General features: G+C 36.5%; 1 protein-coding gene and 1 pseudogene across 3 annotated transcripts in view; one reads left to right on the top strand and one right to left on the bottom strand.

The window, feature by feature from the left end:
• CSRNP3 (cysteine and serine rich nuclear protein 3) overlaps positions 1-22,195 on the bottom strand; it is a 195,228-nt gene that overhangs the window by 83,556 nt on the left and 89,477 nt on the right. The window contains exon 1 of one of the 3 annotated variants that reach the window (XM_086370619.1): positions 13,338-21,307. The exons of 1 other annotated variant lie outside the window; for it this stretch is intronic. The gene's annotated coding sequence lies outside the window, so the exon portion shown is untranslated. Of the gene's footprint in view, positions 1-11,532; positions 12,934-13,337; positions 21,308-22,195 lie in introns of those variants that run through there. One more of the 3 variants, XM_086370611.1, reaches the window with a different exon arrangement.
• On the top strand, positions 21,148-21,971 carry LOC147378457 (small ribosomal subunit protein eS4, X isoform-like; annotated as a pseudogene).

Here is a 22,195-nt window from a genome sequence, read left to right as displayed (position 1 = left end):
TTACTATCTCATTTATATTCATCTTATGTTTAATCCTTTTTTCTTATGACAGTCTGTCCCTATTTTTAATGTTTTGCTATGTATTATAAGGAAATGGCCACAGAAAATATGGCTTAAGAGCCATCAATCTCTTAGTTCTGTACAGCAAGTTCTTTGATTTGGAGAAGATTCATTTTAGAGTTGCAAGATTTAGCAAATTAAAATAAAGGATACCCAGTTACATTTGAATTTTAGATTAAAAAAAAAACATTTGAGATATAAATTTACCTATTATTTGTTGCTCATCTGAAATTTAAATTTAACTGGGCATCCTGCTTTTCTTCTGACAACCCTAACTGGTGCTCTTGGCTCTTGGTGAAAAAGCAGAATGACTATGAAATCAAGAAAACATCTACATAAAAGATGCCACCTACCGACTGGAACTGGGGTGTCCCAGATAGTTCAGTTGGCGAAGAATCCTCCTGCAATGCAGGAGACCCTGATTTGATTACTGGGTCAGGAAGATCTGCTGGAAAAGGGACAGGCTACTCACTCCAGTACTGTTGGGCTTCCCTTATATCTCAGCTGGTAAAGAATCTGCTTACAATGTAGGAGACCTGAGTTCGATCCCTGTGTTAGGAAGATCCCCTGAAGAAGGGAACGGCTACCGACTCTGGTATTCTGGCCTGGAGAATTCCATGGACTGTATGGGGTCGCAAAGAGTTGGACACGACTGAGGAATTTTCACTTCACTTCACTTCACTAATGAACTACCACATATGAATATTCCTGTCCTTTATCAATCAGACAAAACCCAGTAAATGAAACATGTAAGGTCATTAGGGTAAATCACAAGTTCATCAAACAACTGAAAAAAAGATGAGGGGGGTGGGAGATAGTTAATAAGTTAAGGGCAAGTGTGCCCTATCACTGATGCTGGAAAAAATGCATTTAAAAGGAAGTAATTCTGGCATGGCAAGAATTTCTTTATATTGAAATGGGGAGATATTTTCAGTGAGATGCTGTTTCTTCCCTAGGCTGATGGTTCACTTGACCTGCAGGTCCTTAATTCCATGGAGGCTACTTAGACCAAGAGCTATACATGGTCCTCTCTCAGGAACAAAGAGGTGTGTCTAGAGCCCCTCTGCTCAGTTTTACCTGGGTGTATCCTTTGCATTGGTTGCTTGCTAGTTTTGTAGTTAATCAAAATGAGAGTAACCTTTAACCGCAAAGGTCATTAACAAAGACCCTTCTGCCTTGGTGATGTGGCATATATCAAAGGAGCATGTTAGCCTGCATTGTAACCTGACATGAAGGACATTTCTTCCTGGTTTATCAAAGAAGAAAATAATTTACTTTACATCCTCATCAAATTCTTCCAGCAAGCACAAAAAGCTAAGAAACCATAATAAAGTTCTTTCCCAACAACTCTGATAAGCTAAGCCTGTTCACTTTGGTCAGCAATGGGCCCAGAGCCCAGGAACTACCAATGTCAGGATTCAGTTGCACAGAAAAAGCAGCTTATTCTCCTTTACTGTTACGCAGAATGGAAAGCAATTTTGATGTTTCCTCTGGTTGCTTCACCAAATTCAAATGATGAGATGAGAAGCACTGCAAACAGGTTGATGAAAATACTGGTGTACGGCTCTTCTGTGACAGCAGGTGGGAAAAGCTTAGCTGGCAAAACCAAGATTATTCACAATGTCACACTTCATCAACTAGATTGTCTACAGGGCCAGAGAGAGGATGAAAAGGACGGTTGCTCAATTGATGGTGTGCAGGTTTTATTCCAGTACTTAAGAAAAGAGGGCTTGTCTGAAAATATCATACTGAGTATTTTCTGGTGGGATATCATTAGTTATCCAGATATGTTCCTAATTGCATGCATGCTTAGTCACTCAGTTGTGTCTGACTGTTTGCGACCCCATGGACTATAGCCCACCAGGCTCTTCTGTCCACGGGATTCTCCAGGCAAGAATCCTGGAGTGGGTTGCCATGCCCTCCTCTAGGGTATCTTTCCAACCCAGGGATCAAATCTGGGTCTCCAACATTGCAGGTGGATTCTTTACCACTGAGCCACCAGAAAGCCCATCAGGATACAATTTTAAATGAGTTAGTTTAAATCAAAATCTTTTTCCTCCTCAGTTTTTTACAGCATGAATTTGAGTAATCTTTGTTCTGCCCTAACATTCACACTGCTACTGCCCTTACACTGTTACATGAATCAAACACTGACTATTGGCTGAAGTTGCTACTAAATAAGATAATTATAATCTTAAGAAGTTGGCATCAGACTTCAATGCCTTGACCACACCATGCCAAATGGTCTCAGAATGCTTATGCATTTCTTTTTAAAAAGGGGGGATATCTTCTTCCACAATACTAGGCCATATCTGCCTTAACCCATTTGGCAAGAAATTAACATAGCTGCTGCCAAGAAGATAGGGATTTGGCAATGAATTCACAAGGTAAAATCCTGCAAGGTGTTTCCATGGGGCACCACCAATGTGAAAAATGATACTGGTGGTTTGCCAATTCAAGGAGTGCAAGTTAGCCAAATACATTTCTCTTGTCCAGGTGTCTGCTTAAGCCAAAAGTGCTGGGAATGCTCTTGTCTAATGAATATTTTTGTTGGAGAAACAATTGGAGGGTTCCCCAATTATGTATGAATTCCTTATGCCAGAGTTAACTGTGACCTTGAGTTAAAGGTCTGAGTTACTTTATATATTTTGAATTTCGACAATTTTGTAGCTTGATGATTTGCAGTTTGAGAATTTAATTAAAGAAATGAATGCTTGCCCCTGAAACAAGTGCACACGTGCATATGCCATTTATCCATGGATTTCCTGGTTAAAAACTTCTGCTCTAGTGACTTAACGCCATTTCCTCAGCTTTGGTGGACATCCAGAACTTGAAAGAATAACTGATTGTGAACACATTAGTTTAAAGTATTCTAGAAGTCTGAGCATCTGTTGCCTCCTGTTCCTTTTACACTAGGGTCATCTCTCTCCTAAGGCAAGGTTCTTTCTCCCCTAGCTTCTTCTGCCATAGGTGCCAAAGAGTGAACTGCATCTCCTGTGGACATTCCTTACTGATTTCAAGGGTTCCTTTCTAAACAGTGTCTGTCTTTCCTAAGATGTAGTTTAGACTGCCTCATTCCTTTTATAATAATGCCAGTCACCATTTGATGAATATCTATTATGGGCCAGACACTTTGCACCTATCCTCTGTAATCTTTTCTCAAAACCTGCAGGTTAGTTTTAGCAAAGGAAACTGTGGTTTCAGAGATCTAGGTCATTGGTCCAGGAGACCTGAGCCAGACTTTCTCTGAAAAGTATTTCCTGACCAACATCACACTGGGTCTAGTGACCTCCCTACATTCACAGCACAGCACCTGGTTGATGCACTGAGCAGTATTTACTATACTGCATCAGAATTACTAGTTCACCTGACTGTTTCACATACTTGACTGTAAGGTTCTTCCTGGACTGAATATGTATTCCAGTGCCTGTTCAGTAAATGAATGGTCATCAATTTGGAACCTAATCCTGGATCAGCTACTAACAAGTGGCCTAATTTTAGGTAAGAGGATTACCTCCTCTGAGTCTCAGTTTCCACTTCTATAAAAATAAGGGGCAGGGCATACCTAGTAAGAACAGGCTCTGATGCAGTACAGTCCCCAAAACCAAGGAGTACATGAGAAAAGCCTGGCCTCCATCAAAGGTGGGTGCCTCTAACTCAGCACTGTCCTGCCTCACTGTGTGCAAACTGCAGTGTCTAAGCTGATGCATGCCCTATTGGCAAAGAATGGAAGGCCACTCCACTTACTAATGCTAAAGGGGTTCTACAGAACCCCAATAAGCTTGCCACACTACCTGTCATTGGGATTAGTGTCCATATAAGATAGCCAGAACTTGGTTTTCAATGCTTCGTAACCCTAAAAACGTCGTTCATTAGTTGTTATTTGGCAACACGATATAATAGAATACATGTGGACAGAAAGCCAAAGTTGTTCCCTAAAGTTAACTTTCAGGATGCACTTTCAGTTAGCAAGAGCAGAGAGACCCAACCAGGAACATGATAAGGCTTTTAAAACTGTTGAAAACTGATCAAGTGCCTGCTGTAAGCCTATTTTTCCTACCCCAGTGACAAAAGTACCAATGAAAAATTTATTTTATATGCTTCTATTAAGACTTAGTCTAATTTCTTGGATGACTGGCAAGGCTTCCCACATTAAGGGGAACAAAAAAACCACACAAATGTGAAAGAATTTAGAACTATTACTGCAGCACTGGAAGTTAACATTTTTTTCTCCTGAGCACTTAAGAAGTTTCTCTTCAGTCGTTTAGAAATGTTCTGACTAAATAGTAGAGTAGTCAGCATAGATCAAAAGATATTTGAGAGATATGACATCCTTTTCCTTCAGAAGAATCATGGGAATAGACTGAAGTGAAAGATCTTTTAAAAACACTTCCTTGTAAAGTACCCTAAAGTGGACATCATAATAAATATGGTCAAACTTCAGGACCATACCCATCTAGGCACTGGGATCCTGCCAAAGATACTGTGCAAAAAAAAAAAAAAAAAATTAAGAAGATTTGAAAAATTAGAATAAGTAGAAAAAGCACTTTACATGTTCTTTAAAATGATCACTACCTTAGGCAAGATATAGATTTTTTTACTATCAAAGGCAGATAGTAAATAGTTATTCAACCTGCAGCTGACATTGCATGAAGCAGCAATTAGTAAAAATAATTTAGAGAGTAAGATTAAATACCTGAATTTTCAAGTCTCAGAGAAGGTTCTCGGCATAAATTAAAATCATTTCACAATAGAAATAAATCACACCAAGCTCAAACAATCTTTTAAAACTTGGAAACCCACTATTGAGAAAAGTTTCATCATTCAAACTAGTTTCACAAAAGCAGCATCATGATATCCCCCACCTCCCACCACCAATTTATCCAACACCTGCTATTCATGTATAGTCATCACAGAGCACTTCTAGGTATGCTACTGTTAAAATAATTTGTAAGTTTCTTCTAGATTTCTTTTGAAAAACCTTGTGGCTAAATCAATTGATGCAGTATTTCTAGACTTCATTCTGATACAGAGGAAGTTTAAAACAGCAGTGAGTCCATGAATATTTTTTTCGTGATTTGAACAAATTAGCGCTTTTAAGTCATGAGGCAGAACTGGAATCCTGCTCTACAACAGCATTGGATCAGCAAACGTTTCTTGGGCACCGAACATGAGCCATGCTCCCTCTATAGCTGAAAGGTCCATATGTTAGGGGAAGGACACTGACGGAAACAGCCCACCCTGGCCAGGCACCATAGTAACCATTTGCATGAGTTGTTTTACGACAGGAGGTCCTGGTAAGGAACACGGAACTAATAAGCCACCACCAACCGCAGGAGTTCAGGAAAGGTCAAAAGGAAACACCACATATCCGACCTCCTCCCAGAATCCTTCTCTCCGGCATCCATTTTGGCTGAGCAAGGCGTGTACCACCAGGAAGGACTCTGAATCAGAATGACTGGCTAAAGACAACCCGGAAAGGAATCCCATCACCATAAAACCCGAGACTGCGAGACATGTGGCAGAGCTGTTCTCCTTGGTTCCCTTACCCTACTGCTCTCTGCCCGGGCACCCTTTCCCAATAAAATCTCTTGCTTTGTCAGCACATGTGTCTCCTTGGACAATTCATTTCCAAGTGTTAGACAAGAGCCCAGTTTCCGGCCGTGAAAGAGGTCCCCATTCCTGCAACACATAGTCTATGGATCAACCAGGAACTGTGGGTGGAAAATGAACAACTAATGCCTTAATTGTACAAAGTCAACATGGAAAAGAAAAAATGGTAGAGCAAAGCCTTAAAAATGAAAAATCTTAAAGTAACAAAGGATATAACACAAGAGAATTAAAAAAAATATATATTACCACATATGTGAGGATTCTGTGGCTATTATACTTACAGTTGGTGGACTATGAAACCACATATTTTGAATTTGATGACTATGGTGGCTGCCACCTCTACTTGTCCCATCTGAATATAAGGTATCAACTGCTCAGTACTTCCGAGGTATGACTTCTAAGAAACTCCTAGTGGGTTTCTATCTTTGGAAAACATGTCTTTTTCTCATCCATTGAAATCTTATCAAGAGTGTTGTAACTATAGACTTAAGCTGAACTTGTCATATGAGGACCAGAGAACCAACTCCTGTAGGCTGAAAAATATTACTAATTTATTACCATCAGTTCAGTTCAGTTCAGTCGCTCAGTCGTGTCCGACTCTTTGAGACCCCATGAATCGCAGCACTCCAGGCCTCCCTGTCCATCACCCAAACTCATGTCCATCGAGTCGGTGATACCATCCAGCCATCTCATCCTCTGTCGTCCCCTTCTCCTGCCCCCAATCCCTCCCAGCATCAGGGTCTTTTCCAATGAGCCAACTCTTTGCATGAGGTGGCCAAAGTACTGGAGTTTCAGCTTCAGCATCAGTCCTTCCAATGAACACTCAGTACTGATCTTCTTTAGGATGGACTGGTTGGACCTCCTTGCAGTCCAAGGGACTCTCAACAGTCTTCTCCAACACCACAGTTCAAAAGCATCAATTCTTCGGCACTCAGCTTTCTTCACAGTCCAACTCTCACATCCATATATGACCACTGGAAAAACCATAGCCTTGACTAGATGGACCTTTGTTGGCAAAGTAATGTCTCTCTGCTTTTTAATATGCTATTACTATAGTTACCACTTATAATGCTCATATTCTATGCCAGGCATTTATCATGCCATTTTGTTTTCATAAAATCTCTTTGATGTGGATACAATTATCTCCACTTTGCAAATGAAGATGAGGCTTACAGTTTTCAAGTACTCTGTCTAGGACCACATGGTTTGTAAATGGCAGACCATGCTTCAGAAGTGACGCCAGGGTTGGAACTTAAAGGTAAACTCCCAAACACTATGCTATTCAGTCTTTTCACGCACCACAATATAGTGTGAACTCACACTCTTTAAAACTACATAATAAAAGCACTTACTTAACAAGAAAACAATATACAATATTTTCCTGATTTTTCAGTTGTTCATGAATTCCCCTAGATTTACAATGTTTTGTTGTATTAGAGAAATTACCCAGGCTTGTTAAAGTAGTTCTCAGGCATTTTTAAATGCTAGTGGGCAAAAGAAGACCATGATATAGAACTTTTCCCCAGTACTTTGGACTATTCTAATTCTTACAGAATGAGAAGCAACATTTCTTCAGCTCTTCAAAAATCTTCGGAATGTAAGAGACCATCTATTAATGGCTATGATATTAACCACTGTATGTATCATAACATATACACTATACTAGTGAATTTTGAAGAAATAGGGATTGATGGCTCTGTTGTCTTACTTTTCTTGTATATGATTGGGGGGAATATTAGGTGTACATACATGTATACATGCATGCACACACACAAATGACTAAATAATGCATTTCTAAATGAATATGTGCATTCATAAGCTTACACGGAGATGAGAGATTGCCTGAGTAATAATTAGCATGGTGGTAGAAGGTGGTGTACCTAAAAGTCCCAGGATTTAAGAATGAAATAGACCACAACTCCTGAAATTGGTAAGAATAGATACATGCGCCAGTGTTTAGTCAAATGCCACCAAGATAATTGGTCTGTGTGTTTTCTTTGGTATACCTGTTAGAAATTCCTCATTTCCCTATTAGAAAAGGTAATTTCAAATCCCTGTTGGTGATTTAGTATGACAGATTCTCATTGTAGCAACAAAAATCAATTTCTCATTTATCTGGAGTTCCAACATGATTTTAAATATCCTAAATGTAAGAAAAAAGAAGACAAATTCTATGTTTCTATGCTCAGTGTACTACATATCTGCATGTGTCAGAAGGTCAGCACATGGGGTAGTATAGAGGGATGTTTACCTCTCCCCACTTTGCCCACCAAAGTCTAAGCTATATAGAATTTAATGTAAAATAAAGTACATATACTTCATTTGTAATTACTTTCAGATAAGGAGTAATTATTAATTACTAAAATAATAAATATTAACAGGAGAAAAGAAAGAGTAAAATATAAAAGGCACATAAAGTATATAGAAAGTATATAAAGCTATATGCTAAAAAGTGTATAATAGCAACACTATTTAGTACTAGACTTTCCTGTAGCTCAGATGGTAAAGAATGTGCCTGCAATGCAGGATACCCGGGTGCAATCCCTGTGTGGGGAAGATCCTCTGGAGAAGGGAATGGCAACCCACTCCAGTATTCTTGCCTGAAGAATCCCATGGACAGAGGAACCTGGTAGGCTACAGTCTGTGGGGTCGCAAAGAGTTGGACATGACTGAGCAACTAACACTATTTAGTATTGGGGTACACAGTTGAGGAACAGTGTTATCATTTGCTATAAGTCAGTGTAATGGTGAAAATAATGATTCTTTTGCCATAAAGAAGGACCTAAACTGATTTCCACTTTGCTCAACAAAGCAGAATGATATGTACCATATCTTACTTCCATGAAACCAATAACCATTAAAGAAAAGCTGGCCATTTAAGTTATAAACTTTACATATTTGGAAAATTGGTTAATTTAGTAGATTACTTTCCAACTGTCCTAGACAAAGTATTACTATAATGTTGCCATCTGTCTAATAATATGGAATAAAAATAAGACCTTTAAAACCATCTTACAATTTTATTATCCTTATACTCTTCAACAAAATGAATACAAGTCTATTTACATTTTAGAATAGGCAATAAAAATGCAATCATTTGCTTTGTTTCCTAAGAAATGCCAGGTTAAGATGAAAAAATGTGATTGTTTTGAATATTCAATTATTTTGAACATTTTCCATCTATATGTTGTAATTTTATTCTTCTTTCTTTTTCATACGCACCAGAAGTTCAGGAGAAGGACACATATATTGATAATCCAACCTAAAACCTACACACACAATTTTGAGACAACAACAGTTATTTGTAGATTTTAGATTATGTTCCATCCTGCTAGACTGAATACAACATGTTTGCCCTAAAATCTTTTCCAAGCTTACAATATGGTCTCTAGTTTCAAATGATGACAAAGACAGATTGGTAATCAGAAAGCAGGAAATTAATTTTTGAAAAATCCTTAAAGATTTCTTTGAAGTCTGATATAATACCACCTCTTAAAGTACACTAAGTGTATGTCCTTCAATGATTTGTTTTTACATTACTCTATTTACTCTTAACTTTCTAAATTTAATTTCATTTGCATTTATAGAAATGCATTTTTCTATATGCATTTAAGTATCCAGACCATGAACTTACTAGGTACCTGCTGCTGAGATTTTGTATGGAAGCTGTATGGTTCAAGCAAATGCAAAAAAGACTTCAAAGTTTTGAGTGAATTTGCATAGAGACATAAATTCTCCAGGATATTCAAAGCCATAAATTTGCTGCAGGACATATATAGCTCTCTCGTGGCTCACGAAAGCACAACAATTCTCTTTATTTCACATTTGTCTATTACCACATTTTCTACAAGACTCTTCACAGGCGCTCCTTCTTTGCCCGCACTGTTTTTATTTCTAGATTCAGAATGTGCTAATGGGTAGTAGCAGTTGCATTTACAAAGTTAATAGTGCTGGACAGGCTAAATGAACTTTAAACCTAGTTCTTTCCTCTTCCCTGTGCCCTGCCTGTAACACATGTAGAGGGTTGGTAGGTATAAACTCTGGGCATGACCTGAGCTAAAAGTAAAGAGGTTTGCTTTTCAAAATTGTTGGATAAAATATAGTTGACTGTAAAAAAGACTTTATTTGGCTGTTTGAAATACATGTATGCATGTAGTATGTATGCATACATATATAATATATATATCATATATATTATATATAACATATAAATATATAAAATATATGTAAATATGTATTTCAAAACAATTATATACCTATATATAAAACAAAAGTAACCAAATATATTCTTTGGACCAAAGGACAGCATTTTCCATTCAACATAAAAGGGAGCGATTGACTTAAAATATACCCCCTTAAGCTGCAGTCATTACTGAAAGTTACAAATGAGAGTTTAGAAGAAAATGGCAGTTTATTTCTTTTTACAAAACTCATACAAAATATGAGTATCTTTTCCTAATTTAATCTCAGGATCCTAGATAAATGTCAGAATGTCCCCACAGAGAGATATAGGATGAGAATCTGGCCCTAAATGACTACTATGAAGTGATTTCATAAATATTTAAAATACTTGTCCTTCACTGTTTTAAATGGCCATTCTCTTGTTTTGGTCTGCCCCTCATGCTTCCCGTACCCCATTTTAAAATAACAGATATTAGTGCCAAACCACCAAATCTTGATAATCATTATAATAAAATTAATACCCCCCTTTTTAATGCAAAAGAAAGTAATTATCTAAACATGTGCTAGCTTTTTGTAGGTAAGGTTCATAAAATTCACTCAAAATATCTTAGGCAAATATGAAAGCATAAAGCAATTTCACGACAAAACATTATTTTGCCTCTTCCATCTTTCCAACTTATTTTCATACACATATAACTATAATGTAAACATATAAATATCTGATGCAAATTACAATAACATTTTTCCCCATCAGCATTGTAACTGCTGAATTGATATATTTGAAAATTTTAATGACATAGATAGTCTGATCATGCTGCTTTAATTAAGTTTACTTAAAAATATGCTTTTTAAATAAAAAAGCAATATGAACAATAAAAGTGAGGACACATTTGTTTGGTTCAGGTCAGACTTTACTATGATGTAATCACACATTTTACGAAAGTGTGAAATTTAGTCCATGGAAAAAGACTTTTTTCCTGCCTGTGACATTTATGAGGTTCACTTCACAATCCAGACTTAACTGAAAGGAAAAGTCATAGGAAGCTGAACATGTTGAGTTCAAAATAGCATTATCTAAAAAGTCCCAAAGAAAATTAATAACAATTATGAAAATTAAAGTATTTAAAGGATGCAACCCCCAAATAAGAAATTATTTCTTTGATAACATGTTTAGTAATGAAATACAGAATGAAGACTCTCCAAAATGAACCCTCTCTTAAAAGGAAATGAAAATATAACTTATTGAAACTGTCCTTATGGTATCGTGTGGGTTATGAACAAAAGAACTCCATTATTTAGTTCCAGATACCTCACAAGAATCTTAGGTTCTTATTTAAAACAAAATTCTTAAAAATGTGAAAATCCTCTAAAACTTTAAAGTCTTGACATTCAACTAGATGTTTCAACCCAGATACCTCCCTGCAATCAAAAACTTTCTCCAAAATGGAATTATTTAGAATCCTCAATCCAATTTTTTTCTCCCATGACATTATTCCATTGGAACAAAACATCCACGTTTCAAATTGAGACAACATTAAGAAGATTTAATAAACTAGTTAAGGGAAGCTGAAAATCGAGAACACCCTGCCGATTTCCACAATGAATTAAAATAGCCAATCCTCATCGGTGTCTTTTATAGAAATAAAATCAGGCGCATCACGAAATCTGTCACCGTACCTGCGTGCACTTTAAACGACTACGGCACACACGCTGTAAGATCTTCACTCTGAGACATAAAGCACACTTCATGTAACTGCTGCAAAACACTGCTGCAGAGGAGCCCAGTGCATTTTTTTCGGGCAACTGATCCAGCTTTCCACCAGCCCTGTGACCTTTGAACTCCCTTCTGCCCCCCCTCCTCTCGCTTCTGCAGTCAAAGCCTCGGAGCTGGTCTCATTTGCATAAGGCTCGGGCAGCCCTCCAGCAGCTGAAACGGAATGCTGGGTAAGGAATTGTGGAACTGCAGTTCTGCCAGAATACCTGAATCACCCGAGAACTGGAATCCGCGATAGGGGGTGGGCACCGACTGCGCCGGGCTGCCCGCATCACAGCCCCACCCCCAGCCCCCCTCGTCTATTAATGTATAAGTGTTTTTAACTCTTTGTTTTAGAGTCCTGCTTTCCCCTTCCCCACCAAAAAGAAGCTGTCAGCAGCGACTATGGTAACCAAGGAAACCCAAATAGTCAAATACTTCATTTAAATACATGTGGAAGGCCAATTTAAAATTTTCATTAACTCCTCTTGTTTTTGAAACATAGCTATTTTTCCCCCCTTGGAAGGCACAGTGCACGCATAATCAGGAACATAGGATATTTCTTTTTGTTGTGGTTTAAACAGCATCTTACAGGCATTGAGTACATGAAGTCACTGTGGTAATTCTATAAAATGTTAAATGCGCCCTAGTGCCTTAAGATCATCCTAAATGATGTCCGAGAAATTAATTGTAAAGAATTTAGGTCCCACGATGCCTTTAAAACAACACAGCAGTAAAAATGTGGAGCAAAGTTAAACTATGTGTTTTGATCTAAAGATTCATGCAGCAGTAACGCTTGTCTCTCTTTGGCAGAGATGTTCAGTGTTGTGCTATTATTTGCTAGAGTTATTTCTTCCCTTGTCTTCCTACACACAGCAGTCTCTCTATTTAAAACACAAACTCTCTTGCTCATAAACCTAAGAAGTGATTATCTTCTAGGTACAGAAGGTCATGTATACATATTTTTATAAATACCCATGAAGGCACATATTCTTTTCTAAATGGTGAGTCAATGGAAGTATGCATCATCACATAATTAATCCATTCTTCTTTTTAAAATTAAGCTAATTTGTTTTCTCCTTTAATGAGTGAGTAATATTTAGGAAATAAAAGGTTTAATGCAATAAAGAAATATAACATGAAAAATAAAAGGCACACAACAGATTAATATAGATATATGCTATTTTATACTTAAATATAAAATGCATTGTTCTGGGAGATAGCATTATTAACATTTCAAAATTTTCTTGGTTTTAAAATTTGTTATTTAAATAATTAACTATGTTAAATCTCTTGTAGTACACTGAAAGATATCAATAAATTTTGAATGCTATATCATCCAATTCATAAAACACAAACTATTGCAGTACAGAATTTTTTAATCCTGGAAAAATAAATGTGAAGATTTTTATTTGAGCTATTTGTTGGTATTCTGCCATATGTTATTTCTGCATTATAGAAGGTTAGAAATTACTGAATGATTTTTTTAACCCATAAATTTTTAAATAGGATAAATAACTTTTCAGTTTACTATAATCATATAAACATTTCTCTATCACATCTGACTACATCAGCCATTTAATTGAGTTGGGTCAATTCAAGTGCATCCTTCATATTACACACTGTAAATATCTTGCAAAGTTTTTAAGGCAAAATGCACATCAGCCCATCCTAATTTAAATCCAATCAAACACAAGGAAGTGTTGGAGTAATTTATAAAATCACTGACCTGTTCAAATAGCTGTAGTCTTAGTCCTTGCACTCTTTTTTCATTAGAATCCAAAATAAATTGATTAACATTTTCTAATGTGTGTCAGCATCACCGAAGGCACTGTTCTTCCTGGTTCAGCGGAATCTTCTGAAATTTGCCAGCCCTGTGTTTTATTGCTGGTACCGTATGCTTTATTGTTCATCGACAAGAGCTTCACTCTGCACAAAGACTCATTACCTACTGCTTGCTGCACGGCATCAGCCTCACTGAGGCTGCCTATATGTGATCACATGGGAGTTTTGTCTGAGAAAGCCAGGCATGCCACTGACTTCACTGTGTCTATGGATATTTTTATCAGCTGAGGTCTGCTAGGAGGAAGGAATAACAGATTAGGGAGCTGCTCTAAGTCATTAATGCAGCACAACTTATGGAAATCCCTTCACAAGATTTTTTTATTATTATTATAGAAAACATTTGAGCAGGAATTCAAAAGAAGTTCACTAGATTTCATTTTAATAGGAGGCTGGAAAATAATTTAAGGAAGGGGAACTAAGGAAAAAGCTGTTTCCCACCTTTTGCTTTCTGAAAGTACTTTTGTACAAATGTTATTAAAGAACCTTACTGAACTGAATGATTTGACAGTATGTTTAACCTTTAGATTGCTGGTGTTTCTTTTTCTTGGTTGTTTTCTAAAGGATAAGTCACTGTTTCCCTCAAAATCGCCTCAATGAAAATCTCAGTCACTAATAGATACGACAGATGAATAAAAATAGAGATGTTCTAATTACTTTTGATAAAGTAGATGAGAGAGTGGGTGTCTTTTATTGATGTATATAAGTGAGGTAGAGGATTAATTTATCTTCTCAAAAGATGACACATTCCTAGAAGAGCTGACTTAAAAGAACAATGAAGATTTCAATTTAAAGATCTAAAGGGCATGTGGTTCATATTAATTCTTAAAATCGCAGTAACTTATTTTAGACAGCTTACCTCAATAAAGCATATGGTTTACCTTATCTGATTTCAGTGTTAACAAGTAGTTTCAAAGCTGACTACTCAACATTTATAGTAAATTTTCTTCTATGTAAATATTGAATTAATACATGTACATATATACACATAGGTATAGTCAGATTATCTTTCCAAAGTATATTTTAAAATAATTACCTAAAATTATTTCTCAAAATTTGAAAATGGATAGTGGATTTCCAAATGAAAAAGCTATTTAATAATTGGAAGTTGATGAAAAAATAAACTTCTTATCTCTTTAATAATCTAAATTGAATTGGTAATTGAAAGCTTGTTTCTTGTTAATCTCAATGGAAATCTTAGGACAAATACATGCAATGTGCAACAAAGAGCACGAAGTAAGAGTCAGAAACACCATACATAAATATCAGAAAATAAAATTTTCTGTACAGTTAGATATATGGAACATTTTAATAATGCCTGTAAGTAATATAGTAATCCTAAAAATAGTAAATCTATATACCTGTTTAAACTTTTCATTAATGAGAAGTTATTTTTTGGAAATAATTATAACTTAAAATTTTTTTGTGTCAGCTGAAATTTTAAAAAATAATTTAAAGCCAAAATAGGCATGTGTGGCTAAATAGCCAGTCTCTAAATATGATGATTTAACATCATTCTTTATAATATTTTTTGTAGTGTTAACATTGATTTAGAATGTTTCATGACTTAAATAAATGTCTTTTCATGGATTTTTCTTAACCTTGAAAAAATATTCAGATATGTTTCAAATGCCACCATTTTATAATGTATTTGTTCCAAAATGCTCATGTTCATTTTCCCCTGCAAACAAGAGATGCGCTAAAGCTAGAAAACCTTGGGGCATTAAAAGAAAAAGGAAAACAAGGGTTTCTGGCTTATAGTGTAATTCTGGGTTCTTAAAGATATGCATATTGTAGCTAATATCTTTGATGATGTCATCATGTTAATGTACAAGGAAATAAACAAAAGGCAGCCATTTTTCTGTTACTGCATCACTTCAAAAACAGTGAAATAAAATGGTCGCCAAATGGAAAAAAAGAATCAGCAGAAAACTAAGTTACTTTCAAATTTTGGGGACAGGGAGGGGCAAAGGTTGTGAAGTTAAAAATAAAAATCTATATGTATGAATTTTGTATGAATGTATGTAAAGAAATAATTTATAATAAGAAAGAACTGTATAAATACAAGGGATATAGATATAGAAAGCAGTTTAAACAAATTATCAGTAAAATAATATCTCCAATGGAAAGACTATAGTCTGTAAACAATGTATTAAATGTAAAAGCTTATGAAATTCATTAATGTTGAAAAAGGTATTTAAAAATGGACAACAGAGTTGGAAAGATCTAGAAAAAACAAAATGATCATGAAACAGTAATAAGCTTCCCAGGTCTACTATTGTCTTAAATGACCTTGGTGAATTATTCTATCATCTTATGCCTTATTTGTCAAGTCTGCAAAATAGGAACAGAAAAATCTTTGGAAAACATATCATGGAAATAAATAGCAATATTTTTATACTTCAGTTCTCTAAGTAAGTTTTAACCAAGCATTGTCAACTAATATTAGTAAAGTAAGGAGAAACAATGTAAAATTCTAATGAATAGTTGAGAATTTTTAAATGCATTTTCCTAATAGCAGAGATTAACAGTTCTAGTAAGTAGATAGGACTTTCTGAAACAAGAGGTGATTTTTCCCTAATACCTGCAGAAAATAAACTAGAAATGAATTTAGTAAGTAATTTGAATGAATCTCAAAATTGCCTCAGGATTAAAACAAATTACAAAATATACCCATCCTTGCAATCAAAATTCTGTTACTTGGTCAGGGACATGACAAGAGAATTGCAGCAGAGTTTCTGATTCTCACACAATGAACAGCAATGCCTCTGCTTATATAACAGGTTCATCAGCCAAGAGTTCTTTACATTCGAAATTACCAGAGAAACACAAGATCACAGCTTAAAGAAGGAAATTCCATCCAAGATTAAAAGAAAATTTTAATTTGCTTTGTATATGAAAAGCTGTGAATTCAAAAAAGATATGTCAATTCTTATTATTGACTCTTACTAGCTTGACTTCTCTCTAATGACAAAGAGGCATAATAGAATCATTTTGTTTGCCCCTTTTTTCTACAAAATAACTAAAGCTTGTCAGAAGTAATCCAGAATGTTTGCTATCCAATTCATTCAGTTACTTGGATATAGACACGCCAAGTGAATGGTCCCTTGAAAATTCTACTGCATGAAGAAAGATGAAGATTAACAGATACCATCACCTGCATTAACTAGAACCGTATTAATTGGCATGTACATACACACACACACACACTGGCATATACCAGTATGTCATGTTAGATGTACCCTTGATAAGGCTGGATTTTCAAGTTACCTTCACCCTTCTTTATAGTACATTCAAAGAAGTCAATAAGTTGGCCACGTCAATGTCAAAATCCAGGACTAACTCAATTCAATTCAACAAACATTTGAGAGTTTACTATGTACTAAGCTTGAGAGAGTTGCTAGGGATATAAAAATGAAAAATACACCATACCCAAGAAGATTATAATCTATCTAGCTAAAAAATAAAAGTTGCTCAGCAAGTTATGGGAGGAGTAGTACAGCAGAGATATGTTTTCTTAAGTTTGACTATTTTATTGACTCAACAGGTATTTTAGGTACAATGAATATAATTTCTTTTCAATATTGTTTCATAAAATCAGAAAATCATTTATCAAATATCATATCTAGATATCTATACCTATATATATAAAACATGTAATAGCTACATATTCCTGCGGTATCCTTCTCATCAAAAGTTTGAATTTCATTTCCCTTGTCTTCATTCTAAGTTAGCCTTAATGATTTGCTTAACCAATAGAGGCTGCACAAGTGATGTTTTGGAGATTCCAAGGTTAGGTCCTAAGAAACTATAAAGCTTCCACTCCAGCTCTTGGAGTCTCTTGAGTCTTCCAGGAGCCTTGAGTTGCCATGTGACAGGAATAACTACAGTAAGACTGTCACAAAGAAGCCAGATAGTAGCACTGTGATCAAATGATCTGAACTGAGCCCAGGATTCTGGCCATTCCTGATGCCTAACCCATAGGTAAAGCCATCGTGGAGCCTCCAAATCTACCTATCCACCAAAGGTGTATCGTGAAGTTACCCTAGTTGTTACTATGGGGCAAGAATTGCTGAGCTGACTTTTTCCTCAAATTCTTGTCCTAAATAATTCAAAAGATGTAATAAAATGGTTGCTGTTTTAGGCACTAAGTGTTGTGGTAGTTACTCAGATATTGATAACTAGAACCTATTTACATGTGTGGGACAGAGACAACATAATAAACATAAAAGTACAAGAAAGGGCAATCATATATATATATACATACACACACACACACAAATACATATATATATATATACACATACATGTTTCCCAAGGAGTGCTAGTGGTAAAGAATCCATCTACAATGCAGGAGACTTAAGAGACAGGAGTTCGATCCCTGGGTTGGGAAGAGCCCCTGAAAGAGGGCATGACATCGCAATCCATTATTCTTGCATGGAGAATCCCATGGACAGAGGAGCCTGGTGGGCTACAGTCTATAGGGTTACAAAGAGTTGGACACGACTGAAGTGAATTAGCACGCAAACATTCAGTGAAATGGATGAATTTAATGGATTCATTAAAAGAAAATACAATTTGGGAGGGTGGAGAAAAAAGCAAAAAAAAAAAAAAGAGCGTGTCCAAGCCCATGAGGACTGAGTTATTTAAGACGATTGTATTGCAGGAATGGGATATCTGAACAGAGAAGAGATTGCTTCACTAGCCAGAAGAAAAGGGAATTCCCAGTAATGGTACTTTGGGAAAAACCCAGAAACAGGGGCAATAGCTTTACTATAAAAAGAGGAACTTTGAGGAAGTTTGGGTGGCAGGAGATTTAGGCATGTGCTGGGAGGCTAAAAGAGAAAAAAGGAAGTCTGGTGCCCCTGCTTGGAGTGTGATGAAGCTTGAAGTGCAGAGATTTTTGCAACGTAGGAGACACTGGGAAGTGACCAAGGCATAGAGAAGGAGGTATGGTTAAAGTGATGAATAAGGAAAGCAATGTTGGCAGGAGAGGAGCAAGGCTGCAGGCAGTCTTAGGAAGAGGAGATACGAAGAAATGATGAAACCCTGGCAACTGAGGAATGGAGAGAAAGGAATTCATCATAAAGAAAGCAGGAATTTTAAATTGGTTGGATAAGCCAAGCTCTCTGATTTATTGCATTAAATTCAACAGTTCTGTGATTTAGTTACAAATTATATATGACCAGTAAAGAGCATCTAACGAGCTTTGTTAGACAGATTTAGTAATTTCATGGGTAGTTTGATTTGTATTGGCCTCAGTTTGTCCACTTTCAAATATTGTGAAAATTGGTTTACATCAGATTTTGTTAACATTGTGTTTGGGAGCTTACAAAAGACTATAAAACAACAGGAGCTTCCTTAAATAGATAGAGTACATAGAGGAGACCACTTATGTTTCTTTCTGCTATTTGATTCCTAACTTGGGAAAATAAAAATATGTCTTAATTCTACAAAGATTAAAAAGGTAGATACTTTTGGATAATTCAAACTAAGACAAAATATGCCCCTCCACACCCCATGAAACTACACACCATCACCTATCAAAATATACAAGTCTACTAGAGCTATATTTTTCTGATTCTTCTATTTGGATACTAGACTACCAAAGTAGCAGATGTTAGGTTAAGCAGCCAGTGAACAGCCATGCAGAATGATGCAGGTTAAATGGTAGGTATTGCTATAATTGCTCTGCTGCATATACAATATGTACATAAATCATCTGAACATGGCTGCAAAGAAGTCTTTATGCAAAGTGACCCAGAGAAGAAAGTATCCAGGTTTCCCCCTACCCTTCATTTTCTTTATCAGCACAAAGGCATAGAAAACAGCATTTATCCAGAGAAAAGAGTAAATGAAGCAAACATCCTCTCTGAGAACACAAAGAATACATTTATTTCTTGGTGACCATCAACTTTGATTATAAAGATTTCTTTTTATGCTGAATTAGATGTCTAACATGGAACCAAAAATATGGAACTGGGCAGGTAAGAAAAGAAAAAGAAAAAAATAATAATTTAATAGGACCAGTGGCTTTTCCATATCAATGGGAAGGTTATATCATAACTGGAAGAACTATCAGTGGTAAAGAATCTGCCTGCCAATACAAGGAGACACAGGACATGGGGGTTCAATCCCTGGGTCAGAAAGATCCCCCGGAGAAGGAAATGGCAACTCGCTCCGGTATTCTTGCCTGGGAAATCCCATGGACAGAGGAGCCTGGCAGACTACAGTCTGTAGGGTCTCAAAGTCAGACATGACCAAGTGACTAAGCATGCACACAAAAGAGCTGTGACACTGCTTTGGGGTTCAAGACACAGGAAGGAGTTTCTTATATTTTATTTCACTAACACAAGTCTATAGGTACTTGACTAGATTGAATCTACTCTGATTTATATGAAAGAAGAAAGAAAGTGAAGTCGCTCAGTTGTGCCTGACTCTTTGCAACCCCATGGACAGTAGCCTGCACCAAGCTCCTCTGTCCATGGGATTTTCAAGACAAGAGTACTGGAGTGGATTACCATTTCCTTCTCCAGGGAATCTTCCCTACCCAGGGATTGAACTCAGGTCTCTTGCATTATAGACAGACAATTTACTGTCTGAACCACCAGGGAAGTCCCTGACTTATATGAGACACACAGAAATAGTTTTAGCATATTATTTACCTGAGTTCATTCATTCATTCACATATTCATTTTACATTCACTGATTACTATATGCTCAGAATCTGATTCAGTGCTCTGACAGGTTAAAGAGATGAATAAGTCACAGGCAGCAAGCTAAGTGGTTTTCCATCTAGAGGGAGGGACCTATATAAAGAAATAGATACAACATAATGGGATATATCCTCTAATTGAAAAATGTATAAGAACATAAAGACAGGAGTGAATAAGCTATATAAAAATAGCTAATAGTTATCAAGTACTTAACTAAGACTGAAGTGTTTTATTTTACACATATAAATTGACTCTTATAACAACTGCAACAAGCCTATGAGGTAAGTTACTTTTACCATCTCCATTTCATTGATGAGAAAACTAAGGAATAGGCTAGTTAAGTGACTTGTTAAGTGACTTGTCAGTTAAGTGACTGACAGAGTCAGTATCCAAACCCAGATAGTATAACTTTAATGCAGTGTGTCTCTACTGCTATCATGTTACTTGAGATAGTCACAAGTGGGCTTCATAGAAGAGGTGATATGGAAGATGAATCTTAAGGGATGAGTAAGAGTTCTTCTGTGGAAAAGGAGAAGAGTATTCTGGGCAGAAGAGCTAAAATATATACAGAGTCTGAGGCATGACTAATGTATATGTGGAAGAAATTAAAAACTTTACTGTGAAAATGGTAAGTTTATTTGATCTTGATATGGGGTTGTGCATTTGTAATGCTGGCTTATTTGGAATTCAACTAAGAATCAGTTTGTACTCCTAGGGGATGTAAAAATTGCTCGACTACATCTATGTTTTGTTATTAGACGATTCAGAAGAATGAATTGGAGAGAGGGTCTGGAAAAAAAGGACACCAAATGAGACAGTTGAAATACCCAATAGGAAAAGGTTACAAAGCTATGAATGAAGGCTGTAGCAGCCCTAGTTATGGAAAGGAAAGATACTAAGGAAGTAAGTCAGCAGATACTTAGGTGGGAATGAGGGGGAACCCTGAATCCAGGATTTTTTATTTGGGGCACAGCATGGATGATGATATCAGTAACCAATGTTAGAAATACAGAGGAAATCTTTTCATGCCTAGGGCAGCCATGTCTTGTGGTGAAACGTGTAGCAGCTCCAGAGCATGGCATGCTGGATATACTGACTGGTGTGTTTGCTCCTTATTCAGCTACCAGTCCCCATAAGCTGAGGGAATGTTTCCCCCAAGTTATTTTCCTAAGGAACAGGCTTAAGTATGCCCCAACAAAGGATGAAGTAGAGAAGATCTGCATACAGAATTTCGTTAAGATTGATGGCAAGGTCCACATTGATACAACCTACCCTGCTGATTTTATGGATGTCATCAGCATTGACAAGACTGGAGAGAATTTTCCTCTGATCTATGACATCAGGGATTGCTTTGCTCTTCATCATATTACACCTGAGGAGGCCAAGTATCAGTTGTAGAAAGTAAGACAGATCTTCATGGGCACAAAAGGAATCCCTCATCTGGTGATCCATGATGCTCACACTATCTGTACCCTGAATTCCTCATCAAGGTAAATGACATCATTCAAATTGATTTGAAGACTGCAAATATTACTGATTTCATCAAATTTAACACTGGCAACCTGTGGAGGTACCAACTTGGGAAGAGTTGCTATGATCACCGACAGGGAGAGACATCATGGTTCTTTTGATGTAGCTCATGTAAAAGATGCTAATGGCAACAGCTTTGCCATCCAGCTCTCCAACAATTTTGTTATTGGCACAGGCAACGGAACATGGATCTCTCATCCTCGTGAAAGGGTATCTGCCTCAGCATTCCTGAGGAGAGAAACAAGAGATTGGCAGCCAAACAGAGCAGTGTATAAAATGATCTCTAGGTGACATGACTCTCAAAGTCTTTGTACTTAATTAAAGATATGGAGCCAGTCAGTGGTAAACACTGAATGCCTAAAATGCACCCAGAAAAAGTACAGGCCCTAAGAACACAAGGATTCCATTCTGAGTGTTCAGTGCCTGGCAGAGGAGTTCACAGACAAAATCAATTACCCAGATATACATTTCTCTCCATTCTCTCAGTGGCCTGATTAAA

Source organism: Bos grunniens, chromosome 2, assembly GCF_055505025.1.
Source record: "Bos grunniens cultivar Pamir isolate PY7600 chromosome 2, Bosgru_T2T1.0, whole genome shotgun sequence".
NCBI lineage: Eukaryota > Metazoa > Chordata > Mammalia > Artiodactyla > Bovidae > Bos > Bos grunniens.
This window is presented reverse-complemented; position numbering and strand designations above follow the sequence as displayed.